The following is a 13657-nucleotide window of genomic DNA, read 5'->3' on the forward strand; positions in this document are numbered from 1 at the left end:
TTAGCCACAGTATAGGAGAAAACATATATTTTCCAAAAAGTTAGTAAATAACTGGCTAAGGTTTTTTAAAGTTTATTAAGTTTATAAAGTTGAAGATTTTAGAGGCTGAAGGGAAAATAGAAATCTGACTGCTATGAGGAGGTGGAAGTGAGATACACTGAACCAGTCAAACTTACATTTAAACATTTCCTTCTAGGCTTTTATTGGCTTGGATTAAGCGAGCTACCTAGTCAAGGAATGTGGCAAGAATTAATCCAGATGGAGTTAGAAAAGACCTCTGCAAGACAAGGAGATGAGGGGTCGCTGGGCAATGTTGGAGAGCTAATAAATAACATGATATCATTGGAAATACTTGTTAGTGTTCTTGTTGCTGTGAGCTGACAAGACATGACCAAAGGGAGGAAGGATCTTTTTAAGTGTGTTATTTAAGAAGAGCTAAGGTACATTATAGGAGAGGAGTCATGGCAACAGGAGTGTAAGGCATTCTGTCACATTATGTCAGCTATCAGTAAGCAAAGAAAAATGAATGCTGATGTTCTGCTTGTTTGTCTCCTTTTAAGTCCTCAAGGTCTTGAACCTGCATACCATCCACAGTCAGGATGGGACTTTCCTCCTCAGTTAAGGAATCTGGAAATCATGTCATTGACACACTGAGTTGTGTATCCATGGCAACTCTAAATCCAGTCAAGTTGACAGTGGAGATTAACTGGGAGAACTATGACAAGTGAAGATTAACTGTCTGACAACTATGAGGTCAGAGATATATGAAGAGAAAAGTAGAACTCAAGGAGCTGTGGTTCTTGTCTAGTCTGTCCCTGCAGGACAGATATCTGAGACTTTTTATGCCTGACATCATCACGTAGACAAAGCAGAACCAGCATATTCTTATCAATTTATAGAGTCACCCAGGAACCTTTCCTATTCTAAATGCTCTAACTGTAAGAATCGTAAGGACCTTTTTAAGGTGCAGGGAAGGGGTTTGTTTTCTCTACAAATAGCAGAATGTGTTTTCTCTTCTTTTTCTTCCTCTCCCTCCTCCTCTCCCTCCTCCTCCTCCTCCTCCTCTCCCTCCTCCTCCTCCTCCTCCTCCTCCTCCTCCTCTTCTTCCTCCTACTCTTCTTCTTCCTCCTCCTCCTCCTCCTCCTCCTCCTCCTCCTCCTCCTCCTCCTCCTCCTCCTCCTCCTCCTCCTCTTCTTCTTCTTCTTCTTCTTCTTCTTCTTCTTCTTCTTCTTCTTCTTCTTCTTCTTCTTCTTCTTCTTCTTCTTCTTCTGCTTAGCCATGGCAAAAAGTTGCCTTAGTAAACAGAGCATGATTAGCATTCATTATTGTAGGCCAGAAGCTGTTATGAATGCAATCCATCCTCTTCTCTTGGTCCTATCCTACAACACAATAGCATTCTAAATTGTGAAGGTGCCATCTAACCAATTGGAGGAAACTATACAAATCACATGTATAGTTTGATTCTGTAAGCCCCTAAGAATTGGAATTAATTCTTAGCAGGATATAATTAAACTCCTTTTAACTAATGCAATAACTATTTTATAAGTAATAAAGGATCTGGAAGACAAAAACAAAAGGAATAAATAAAGGAACATATAATTGGTTGTGAAAAGTACTTGAGTAATTTAAAGTACTTGTTTTGTATGAAAGACTATTGTTATTTCAGAGGTATTGAACAACAGATATACCACTGAAATATAATGGTAGTCATGAGACTAACTGGCAGGGGACAAGCACAGCCATAAAGACGAGTTAATATTACATATTTGCTTTGTTGATTTGAGTTTATGCAAGTTTTCCTTTTTAGAGTGAATGGAGTAGTTCTGTAGAACCCCAGGAAATGGAAAGTGTGGGCTGGGTCACGTCGGGGAGAATGACAGCAAAAAAGGGAAGGAGAGATAAAATGTCCCATAGGAGACAGGCAAAAACTAAAGCTGCAGCTAACTCTGTGAACCCAAAACAATTGGCCTCTGTGTGAAACTCCTTGGTGGAAATTTTAATATCAGAGATACTTTTCTCCACCTAGAGAAGTTAAGAAATTTTTAAAAGAAAAGGTACACTCTTTCGTGCAAAGAACTTCATGCCATTTTATTTAGAACTATGTAGTTCAAACTCTACTTATAGACCCAAACAAGCTAACTTTACATTTAGAGATATTGGCACATAGTCTTGATTCCCTTTTTTAAGGACGGTATTAGAAACCTGCAGAGTTAGCTTGACTAAACTAAGTAGCCTGTATTTACAATAACAGAGAAATTATTCTGTGACTAAAAAGTGATCATCAAATGACATGCCTACGGTATATAGAGAAGGTGGTTAGATCTCTGAGCAGAGCAGAATTGTCAGCTTAGGGAGGAGAAGTCTATGTTCCTTGCTGAAAATACAAAGGAAGGACAATAATATGCTTCTTGAGCTGTAAGAAAGCAGGAATAGCCTAAGAAAGCAGGGATACAGGGCAAAGGGCCTTGGGTTACATTGTTGAAGGAGTAAGTGTACAGACTAGAACTTTTATTTACAGGTCTGTGGTGTACTGCAGGGACTTGACTATTGTCTAGTAAGTTGAGGACAGATTTGAAAAGGACAACCATTAAAAACAGGACGTGATAGTTTATTTTACCTGTCAGTTTAGTAGGTCCACAGAGTGCCCAGACATTTGGCCAGACATTTTTCTGGTTTTTTTTTTTGAAAAGGTATTATTTTTATTAGATTCTCATTTAAATCAGTAGGCTTAAAGTAAAGCAGATTGTCATAAAAGTGGCTCTCCTCTAATCAGCAGAGGCCCAAATAGGGGAGATGTCGGGGACAGGCCTTCAGCCTTTGGACTTCTGCAACATCAAATCTCCCTACATTTATAACAGACACCTTCGGAAGACAGTTGAAACATAGACTCTTTTGTTTCCAACCTTCCAGACAGAGTCCACATACACATGAACCAATTCAAACACTTTCTCTCTCTCTCTCCCCCTCCCCCGTCCTTCACATCTACCCCTTGCTTTCTTGCTCATACACACTCTCTCTTGATCTCACCCTCTTCCAAGGCTCTCTTCCCATCCTGTTGCTCTTGTTTCTCAGGAAAATCCTGACTAATAAACAGGATGATCACTTGGGTAGGTGTTATTGTAAACTTGGAGGAAAACAACAATGACCCTGATAAGGGTGTGATAGTAAAAGGTACTAAAAGAAGTAGATGGTTCTGGACGGATTTTAGAGATCTGAGTAATTGGGTTCAGGAGACTAAAGGAAAGAGAGGGACCAATAAGGGGGTTCACATTTGAGGTCTGAACAGCTACACAGATAAGATGAAAATTCGCCCAAGAGGAAGAGCACTTTTGGGAGACCAAAGACATGAGGGAGGTAAGTTGCCTGAAGATGTCTATAGAAATCAACCAGATCGTTGGCACACGTATCCGGGGCTTTTAGCATGTTTGGGAAATCATCAGCATACAGGTGATACTCCTTGCTCTGCGGGTGAGTCATGCTCTAGCTATAGGGACCAATAGAGAAGATAGAGATGATCCCACATATGCAAGGAGGCTAACAAGCAACCTTTTAGAAGTCTAAGTCTGAGACTGAGCGAGGCTAACTGTAGAGATAGCATGAGGCACTGACCAATGCTCACAAAGCCTCAGCTAAGCAAGAGGAATGGTGTTTGGGTATGTAAGCATGGCAATGACCATGGCAGTATTCATTTAATTCAAAATGACTTAAAAGCAAAGAGTGGCTGGGGAGGTAGCTTAGCCAGTAGCATGCTTGTTTCCTCACTGTATAAGCGTGAGGGCCTGGACTCAATGCCCAGTGCTTGTGTAAAAAGCCATGCACGGTTGCATTGTTGTCATCGCAGCTCTTGGGAGGCAGAGACAGGAGGATCTTCGCAGTTTCTGGCCAGCCTTACCTGATTCTTAAGTTCTAGATGCCAACGAGAGATTGCATCTCAAAACATGAGGAGGAATGTGTTTTTTCTAAGAGAAGACACCAAGGTTGACCTCTAGCCTTTAACACACCAACACTTGCACATGCACAAATACAAATTCACAAATTGAAAAAAAGTATAGTTTATCCTTACCCCCCACCCCAAATTTCATGAGGCAATGGATATTGTAAACATAAACAACTTTTAATTGTCAATTAAGACAAAAGAAGGTGGACAATTTGCTATAATTGATTACAATGAATCTAGCTCTAAAATAAAGTAACCAATGAAACATTTTCTTGAGAAGGGTAGTAGACATGTTTTGCTCTTCCAAGGAAGATGCAAAATATCAAACCTCTGGAGAGAAAAGATGGGATTGGGGGAGACATCCAGCAGAGGAACTAGGCAGCCCAGTCTGGTTTTGAAGTTGAAATCCTTCTGTCTCAGCTACCCAGGGGCTGGCATTACAGGACTGCAACACCACAGCCATCCTTGGTTATATCTTACTGAGATGCTGCTAAGTGAGTCGTACTGAATGTTCTGTCAGAAATATGTGAAACAAATAAAATAAAAAATGGCAAATCGCTCATGTTTCTAAAAGTCCTAGAAAATATCTCAAATGTGTGGTGTGTACAGTTTATAAAATTCTATGTGTTTAGAGAGGAGGAAAAAATCATAGTCTTTGTTGGATGTAAAAAATAAAAACTGACAAAGACTTAAAATTCACAGGTTGGGGCTGGAGAGATGGCTCCTTGGTTAAGAACACCCCTGCTCTTGCGGGGGACCCTGTTTTATGTTTCTACCCCCTCAGCAGGCAGTTTACAACATCCTGTAACCCCATCTCTAGGGGATCTGACTCCTAGTTCTGGCTCTAGCTAGCACAAACATGGGCTCACACAGACACATACATGAAACACATAAAAGAAAAACAAAATCTGCCCTGCCTTTTTTATAAGGAAAATAAAAACTTACGCCGTGGAGATTTACAAAATTTTTAAAGATCCGCATATTAAAGATCTTTGAGCTCTTCCCCCCAAAAGTTCATGCATGCTTAACTTTTTCCTTATTTTTTTCATTCTTAGTAATTTTTAAATTAAATTCCTTTATTTATTCACTTTACATACCAATATCAGCTTCCCCCTTTTCTCAGTACCCCCTCATGCAGATCCTCCCCATTCCTCTCTGACTTTCCCCTTTGAGAAGGGGGAGCCCCCCTCTAGGTATCACCCCCAAAACCCTGGCACATCAAGTCACTGCAGGTCTAGGCACATCCTCTTCCACTGAAGCCAGACAGGGCAGCTCAGTTAGGGAAACACGATCAATAGGCAGGCAGTAGATTCAGGGGCAGCCCCTGCTCCTGCTGTTGGGGGATCCAACATCCTTAACTTTTAACTGGTCTTTTGATTATCCATTTACTATCCAGCATGCTATTGCCAGATTTTAATCATTATTTTCATTTCTTTAATAATGGCTTTAATAGTATCTTCTCTCTGCCGGTCTTGAAGAAGCTAATTTTATTGCTTAAGTTGACTGCCAGAGACAGAGCAATTGGAAACAGAAAGTGCCACCCCAGGCCAAGAAATGTGATTGAAAACACGAGACTTGACTGTTAAACGAGAGACAGGAATGGCTAGGAAAAGCTATGTGGAATCAGTTCTGCTCGAATTGGTTCACAAAGAGTAGCCGTTTAGGAAACGCGAGCCTTGGAATAGAGGTCTCTGAAGGTAAGAAATTGAGAGGTTCTGAGACCTGGGAGTGTTAGAGTGAGCTCCTTGGGGCTCCTATAGAGCTGAGGGTCCTCTAAGAAAAGTGCCACTTGAGGGCTATCGGAGCTGAGATGGAAAGACAACTGTGTTGTTGCCCAGTGGTCTATGACGAAAATTCTCTCACCTTGACCTAGTTCCGTATCTATAGACTGGAATAAATGCTACCATTAATAAATAAATAAAATGCTACCAGCCTTGGCGGTCGCTGCATTCCCATCACGTTAGTAAAGTAGCCCGCAAAGCAGAAGCTTAAAAAATAGTAAAAATGGTGGTTAGTAATTTCAAAATAGAATCGGGTTTTTATAGAGAAACAAACACCGCAGATTCCCTGAGGTGAAGAAAGCGAAGTTCATTCACAGGATAAATAGGCAAAATTTCTTACTAACTCATAGGTCAGATTCTGCTTTGTGTCTTTATATTCTCATCACAGAGACCGTGGGTCGTTTGCATTCCTAAACTTGTGGTATAAAAGATTCTGCCATCTCAAATTTTCATGGTTTGGCCGACACACCCTGGAGTAAGGACACAGATCTTGGGCCGTGAATGTGTGGTGCAATCCCTGAGGAGAGGAAAGACTTTGGGTGGCTGAATGTTTTCATATTGACAGAACGAACAGAGCTGGGCTCAGTGGGTGTTCAGAACATCTGAGCTTAATGCCCCCGCCAGAGCCTAACTTTCCTGCCTTTGTGCACGCAGGAGAAATCATTCAGCTCTTGTCTCCTGTTCTGTCTACTAGCTAACTATGTAGCACGCAGTTTTATTACAGTTTCTTTTCTTATTGAAGCATTTCGAAATATCTTTTTGAATTACAGTTATAACCATACATAGCCATATACTGATATTTTGTTCCCGTTATTATAGTAAAATACACATAACACATACACATAAAGTATCCTTTAACCATTTTTTGCATGATGTCCAGTGGGATTTCATGCATTTACATTGATATCACTCTGTGCGTGTGTGTGTGTGTGTGTGTGTGTGTGTGTGTGTGTGTGTGTGTGTGTGTAGTTTGTATATGCCTGGCCCAGGGAGTTGCACTATTTGGAGGTGTGGCCTTGTTGGAGTAGGTGTGTCATTGTGAGTGTAGACTTTAAAAACTCTACTCCTATCTGCCTGGACATTAGTAATCTGCTAGCAGCCTTCAGATGAAGATGTAGAACTTTCAGCTCTGCCTGCACTTGCCTGCGTGGATGGTACCCTGCTCCCGTCTTGATGATAATGGACTGAACCTCTGAACCTGTAAGCCAGCCCCAATTAAATGTTGTCCTTCATAAGACTTGCCTTAGTCATGGTGTCTGTTCACAGCAGTAAAACCCTAACTAAGACATATGCATGTGTGTGTGTGTGTGTGTTGAGAGAACATATAATTAATATACATATGAAAGATATATGTAATATATATACATATATACATACATACACACACACACACACACACACATATATATATATATATATATATATATATATATATATATATATCACAGAAAACTCTCCTCTCTCACCATTACATTACTGTGCACTGTCATTTGCTGGCATTAAATATTTGAGCAAAACCAAAAGCATTGTTGGAGTGATTGTACTACTACCTGGTAAATGAGAAAGGAGGGTGGAATTCTACAGAATTTTCAGGTTGCAAGACTATACTCTTTTTTTTTAATTCATTCACTTTATATCCCTATTGCTATTCTTCTTCCCTGTTTCCCCCTCACCCACTCCCTACCCCCTTAACCTCTGGGAGGGTGGAGCCCTCCCTCCCCCAGGGTATCCCCTGCAGCCTGGTATATCAAGTCTCTTTGGAGCTAGGCAAATCTTCTCATGATACCAGATAAGGCAGTCCAGCTAGAAGAATATATCCCACAGATAGGCAACCATGTTTGGGCTAGCCCCTGCTCTAGTTGTTTGGGACCCCCCATGAAGATCAAGTTGCACATCAGCTACGTATGTGCAAGGGGCCTAGGTCCAGCCTGTGTATGCTTTTTAGGTGATGGTTCAGAAGACCAACAGGGTCAAATTTTGTTTGTTTGTTATTCTTTTAAGTTTTTATTGGATAGCTTATGTATTTACATTTCAAATGTTATCCCCTTTCCCAGTTAACCCCTCTTCCATAACCCCTCCCCCTGCTTCTATGAGGATACTCCCCCTTTCACCCACCCACTCCTGCCTGGACACCCTGACATTCCCCTACATTGGAGAAAGAGCCTTCATAGGACCAAGGGCTCCTCCTATTGATGCCAGACAATGCCACAGGATATGAAGTTTGGTACAGTTGACTGTAAATATCAACTTTTCTGTTTATGAAAACTTTTCTGTTTTCATATTTTCCCTTTTTTATCTGCTCATTGATTTAAATAACAACTGTTGTCAGGATCGATGAAGTTCCCACCTGTGAATGTGTGGTTACTTTTTATGGTTTCCCCCTAGTGACTATGAATCAGGGATCTCACTTTCCAAGATCTGTTACACTCAACAAACTTTACTCTTGTGGTCAAAGCCCAGGTCATTGATGGCTAGATGAGCTGATTCTAGGTAAGCTTCAGGGGACCATTGTTCAACTGCTGTAGGCACTACGTGGGGTTCAGTCTCCTCATCCTGATGCAGTGCGAAGCCATGTCGATTAAGGACTAAACTTGCTCTTCCAATGTGCTTGAAATGGTTGCAGTCACTTCACGGAGACAGTCTCTCTTAGTGAATCATTGTAAAAAAAAATAATTTTAAAAATTGTGTTCTTTGTTGTTTAACTTTTGAAGCTATATTGATAAACAAATTGGGAGTTTTAAGTTTTGTTATTAGCAAATTAAAAGTTGCTGAGTTATAAAATATACAGAACACATTAAGAGGTATTTGGTGATGTTTCATCTAAAATGGAAGAGTAGTCTGTGAGTGAAATACTAGTCTCGTATGTGTGCTCATATTTAAAGCCATTGCTTATTCTATTTATTTATTTACATCCATTATTTACTAATGAGCGTTTGAATGGCTTTTTGCCAGGTTTCCTTTTTAGCTATAATCAAATAGGGGATAATATACATAAAGCACCAGCCAATTACATAGTCTGGCAAAGACAGGTGTAAAAAAACTATAGCGATTATTATTGCTAATAAACGTATTAGAATAAATTTTGTGATAATTCTTTTATCTTTAAAACAGTCACCAGTGCGTATCTGCCCTTAAATAGTTAACTAAATCCAATGATTTTATTTTTAAATAAATTCTTCTCTCTTTCTTAAAAGGTGATCTTATCTTCTTTCTGATTTTGAGATTGAAGGGATGAAAAGACCCTCCAAACGGATGCCAGTGTGGAAATACTTATAGTGTTGACATAAGAGACATAAGAGAGGTGCTGCACCGCAGGCACTCCCAGTGCTGCAAGAGAGAGTGCAGAGGATTCACAGGCAGGACTTTGAGTCCTTCCCACTAAGTAGTAAGCCTGCAGCCTTGAGACTCACAAGCTACTGTTACTGTTTGGAGCCACCAGCTCGGGGTTGAGTGGACAGCCCTGGAGCATGTGAACTCCACTTACCGGAGGAGGCTGTCTGAGTGAAGAACTATAAAGATATGGCGTCTGTGCCCCAAACAACCCATGGGCCTGAGAGAAGACAGAACCATTCTCCGAGCCTGACAGTGCTGCAAGTCTGAAACTTCATCACACAAAAGGGAGACATACTTCCATATGTAACACGCACGCGCGCGCACACACACACACACACACACACACACACCGAGTAAGATAGATGTAATCAAAAAGAACTTAGAGCCAGTAGTAGATCAGATATCCTACAGAAAAATATAAAATATTTCACAACCATGTATAAGGCAATACAAAATCAAATGGTAACAAGTGTCAACACATACGCACCTGATAACTAAGCTCTCCAAATTGATAGAGCGGAAAGGAGAAATGGAAACACTTGAGGGCATCCAAGATTGTGAGACTCCTCTTTGTGTTTGATAGAGAAAAATAAGTTCGTGAGAAGTGTGGAGGTGTGGCTCACTTGGCACCTGTTGAAGATACAGAATAGCATCATGAACTCTCTTTTAAACCCGTGCAGAGGGCTCATCTACAGAGACACAGGCCACAGCTCTGGTTGTTTTTACAATACAAAAGGACCGAAGTCATACAAACATGTGTTCCCCAATAGCCCAGTTAAGCTTAAGTTTAAAACAGAAATCGCTTAAGTATTTGGAAGTTGAACAACGTGATTTTAAGTAACTCATTAGTCAAAAGAAGAAACCAAAATAATGAAAAAAATAGTTTGAGATGATCGATAAGGAATGTGTTTTATATTAAAATTTGTGTAATGAAATTAAGTGGCTCATGAGAAACTTATGGTGTTCGATATTCCTTTTAAAAGAAAAGAAAAGCTAGAGTTGATCATGTCGGCTTCTAATTTAGGGCATAAAAAAGGACTAAATAGAACAGGAACAAAACCAAAACAAACAAACGAATAAAAAAACCCAAAAAGTGAACCGTAAGGAAGATATCAGAAGGGACTATAATGGAGGACTTTACACTGTTAGAGTAAATGCATGCGATTTTTAAAACAGCCACCGGAAGGCAAAACAAAACACAACAGGGCCAAAAGAGCAAGTATCAGAGTCCTGGTGTTGTGACAGACACATGCCTTTAATCCCAGGACCTGGGGAGCAGAGGTGAGTGGCTCTCTGTGAGTTCTAGGCCAGCCTAATCCACCTAGAGAGATCCTGTCCCAAACCAATAAAGAAAAAAAAAATGAAAGCGAAACAAAACAACAATAAAATTAAAGACGGAAAGAAAGCAAATGTGGTTTCCAAAGAAACAGGAAATCTGAATAGTCGCCACTAAGTAAACATAATGATGTCATAACTACAACACTTTTACAAGGAAAATCCTTTATGTGACTTGACTGTTATGCTGTTATAAACATTAAAAAAAAAAGTTAATCCCACACAGATTGTACCTGAAAATCCAGGGAAGAAGACCACCTTGCAACTCACTCTGCGAAGCTAATTTACCCCAGTACAATTAGCAGCATGAAATAAACCACAAAGTTAACACTATAGCTGACACTAATCCACAGTCAACAGAACTGCAGGTCAATAATCCCCATAAGCACGCTTGTACTTGTTTAAAGAATCCAAGAGCAGGGGTTGGGGATTTAGCTCAGTGGTAGAGCGCTTGCCTAGTAAGCACAAGGTCCTGGGTTCGGTTCTCAGCTCCGGGGGGAGGAGGGGAAGAATCCATGAGCAAATGAAATGCAACACAATGCTGAGAACATAAGGGAAGTAAGACGGTCAGTCCCTTTTGAGCTGGAGCACGAAGATCAGGAAGCTCAGAGGGAGGACAACTCTGTCGCTTGGAGGGCAGATCTGTGAGGTCTCTCTTCTGCTGCGTTGACTTGCTTTGTAATTCTGGAATGCTCCTGAATCTAAATGAATGTTTTGGGCTCTATCTGAGTAAAACTGGGGGAACTTGGATTCTGAGGCGGAAGGAGGAGATAAACTGTTTCTCGGATTTAGAGCTAGATAAACCGAGTGAGATGCTTGCTGAAGACATTGCAGGCATTCTTTTCTTAAAAGGGACGGGGAAGGCATCTATTCTATTCTGATTCTTTTTATATTGCAGAGTAGTGAGCCAAGAGCCCCTTCCTGGGGGCATTCTTAGCATCCACTAGAACTTGTTCTATAGGGAAGATTTCTTTTCTGGTAATCTTAGCTTTAGATAACATGCCTCTATTTGAGAAAGGTGTGTGTGTGTGTGTGTGTGTGTGTGTGTGTGTGTGTGTGTGTGTGTGTGTGTTCGAACTAGAGATTAACCAAATCCTGGCACGAAGACGGAGTCCCTGGTTTGCAGTGAATATAAAGACCTTCCCTATGCAAACAAGATCCTTACTGTTATTATTCAAACCACTCGTATGCTGTCCATGGATTATTTGCTTAGACGAGGCTGCTATCTGCCTTACTCCATGCTTTTTCTATAGCCAAAGGCAGTTCATGTGCACTCTGAGGTTACATCATTTGTTTTCAAGACAGACTGCCTTTGTTCTTCTACCTCACTGTGTCCTTAGTCGAGAATCCACTGCTGTCTAAACGGCTCACCTCCCCTCGAGATAATCCTCCTTAGGAATTCATAGTAAATGAAAATATCGGCAAATTTTTATAAAAGGCACCCAAAACAAAAGCCTAGAAGTTTGTTTTTAAAAGTTGCCATAAGCAAGGTAACATGTGGGGCTGCTGTAATGTTAACTTCAACAAGAGGTCTTCTCAGTGGAAAGAGGTGACTGAACCACACTGGAACACTTCAGGGAGAGAATGGCATTCAATTGGCTTCTTTTTCTTTTTAATTTTTAGTTCTGTCTTTCGATTATAATTATCATTTCCTCTTTTTGTTTCCGTTTTGTTTCCTCTCCCCTGCCCCCCAACAAATTTCTTTGCTGTCTTTCAAACTCATGACCTCTTTTTTTAATTAACTAAACTCATCATAGCTAACCTCCTTAAAAACCCTTCTCCCTTGTGCTCATTGAATTTATGTTAACTTGACACAGGCTAGAGTCATCTGAGAGGAGGGAACAATAGAGTATAGGTATAGATTTGGCTATAGGTAAGCCTTAAGGCATTTCCTTAATTAGCGGTTGATGAGGGAGTGCTCTGCCCACTCTGGGTGGTACCATCCCTAGGCTGGGGTCCTGGACTCAATCAAATAGCAGGCTGAGCAAGCCAGGGGAAGCAAATCAGTAAACCGTACCCCTCATGGCCTCTCCACCAGCTTCTGACTCCAGGTTCCCACCCTGTTTGAGCTCTTGACCCAATTCCCTTCAAGTATGGACTGTGATGTGGGAGTGTAAGCCAAATAAACCCTTCCTCCCTCAACTTGCTTCTGGTCATGTTTCATCACTGCCCTAGTCACCCTGACTAGGACATTTTCTCTCCTGCTCTTCTCTCCTTGGTTTGAAGCATCTTCTGCAACTCCTCAGGGGCAGATTTTGTCCTGGCGTTTCTCTTCTCTCCTCCTACCATTAAAAGATCTCGCCAACTAAAATTTCCAGGAAAGTGTTAGAAGGATTACAGTCGTCTTCTTCCTTAGTTATTTGTGGTAAAAGACATGGAGGGAAAAAAGTTAGGAAGTAGCTAGGGCTAGAGTTTGGGGGATTTATAATAGTCATAAAGGTGATGGATGGCCATGGCAGCATCTGGAAAATTGACCCTGCCCATGGATGTCACTTGACCTCTAACCTGTGGCCACATTCAAACAGTACAAATTAGAAAACACGAAGTCGCTAGTGTGTGACCTTTCAGGTGACTGCTTGTAAAAATATGAGAAAGTACCTCATTACTTTGCAATATCTGGAGAGAATTGGAGAAAAACTTTAAGAGGGTGTGGATTTACAAAGACTGGAGACAGATGTGCTTGAGGAAACTCTACTGAAAGAATATTCTTCTAGATGTATTTAGATGGGTAATGAACGTACAGCCACTTGATTTCTGAGTCATTGAGAACCCTGAGTGCTATAAATTGGGAACCCTATAGCACATGCCATTGAGAAGACATGATGAGGCTCTTCCTTGAGATAGGCCCTTGATTTAGGGAGCAGAGTATCTTTTTATTATTATTATTATTATTAACTTGAGTATTTCTTATATACATTTCGAGTGTTAGTCCCTTTCCCGGTTTCCAGGCAAACATCCCCCTCCCCCCTCCCCTTCTTTATGGGTATTCCCCTCCCCATCCTCCCCCTCTTGCCGCCCTCCCCCCAACAATCTAGTTCACTGGGGGTTCAGTCTTAGCAGGACCCAGGGCTTCCCCTTCCACTGGTGCTCTTACTAGGATATTCATGGGAGCAGAGTATCTTAAGAAATGCGCAGAATTCCTTTAAAAGTGTTTGTACTGTCTCTGTGCTTAAGACTAACAAGGATACATCCTCTGAAACCTTCCCTTAGTTGGTATTTCACTGGGATGTCTTTTTATTCTGTTTTCTTGTTTACAGGAAACTTAGGTCTT

At 40.9% G+C, this 13657-nt stretch overlaps 1 long non-coding RNA gene across 1 annotated transcript in view; it reads right to left on the bottom strand.

Moving 5' to 3' along the window:
- The window catches only part of LOC148006840 (uncharacterized), a 43334-nt gene that overhangs the window by 3118 nt on the left and 26559 nt on the right, over positions 1-13657 (bottom strand). Inside the window, exon 2 of the long non-coding RNA XR_015649001.1 lies at positions 9539-9681. This is a non-coding gene — a long non-coding RNA (uncharacterized LOC148006840). The remainder of the gene's footprint in view (positions 1-9538; positions 9682-13657) is intronic.

The sequence above is a fragment of the Rattus norvegicus genome, chromosome 1 (assembly GCF_021556685.1).
Source record: "Rattus norvegicus strain SHRSP/BbbUtx chromosome 1, alternate assembly SHRSP_T2T, whole genome shotgun sequence".
In the NCBI taxonomy this organism is placed as follows: domain Eukaryota; kingdom Metazoa; phylum Chordata; class Mammalia; order Rodentia; family Muridae; genus Rattus; species Rattus norvegicus.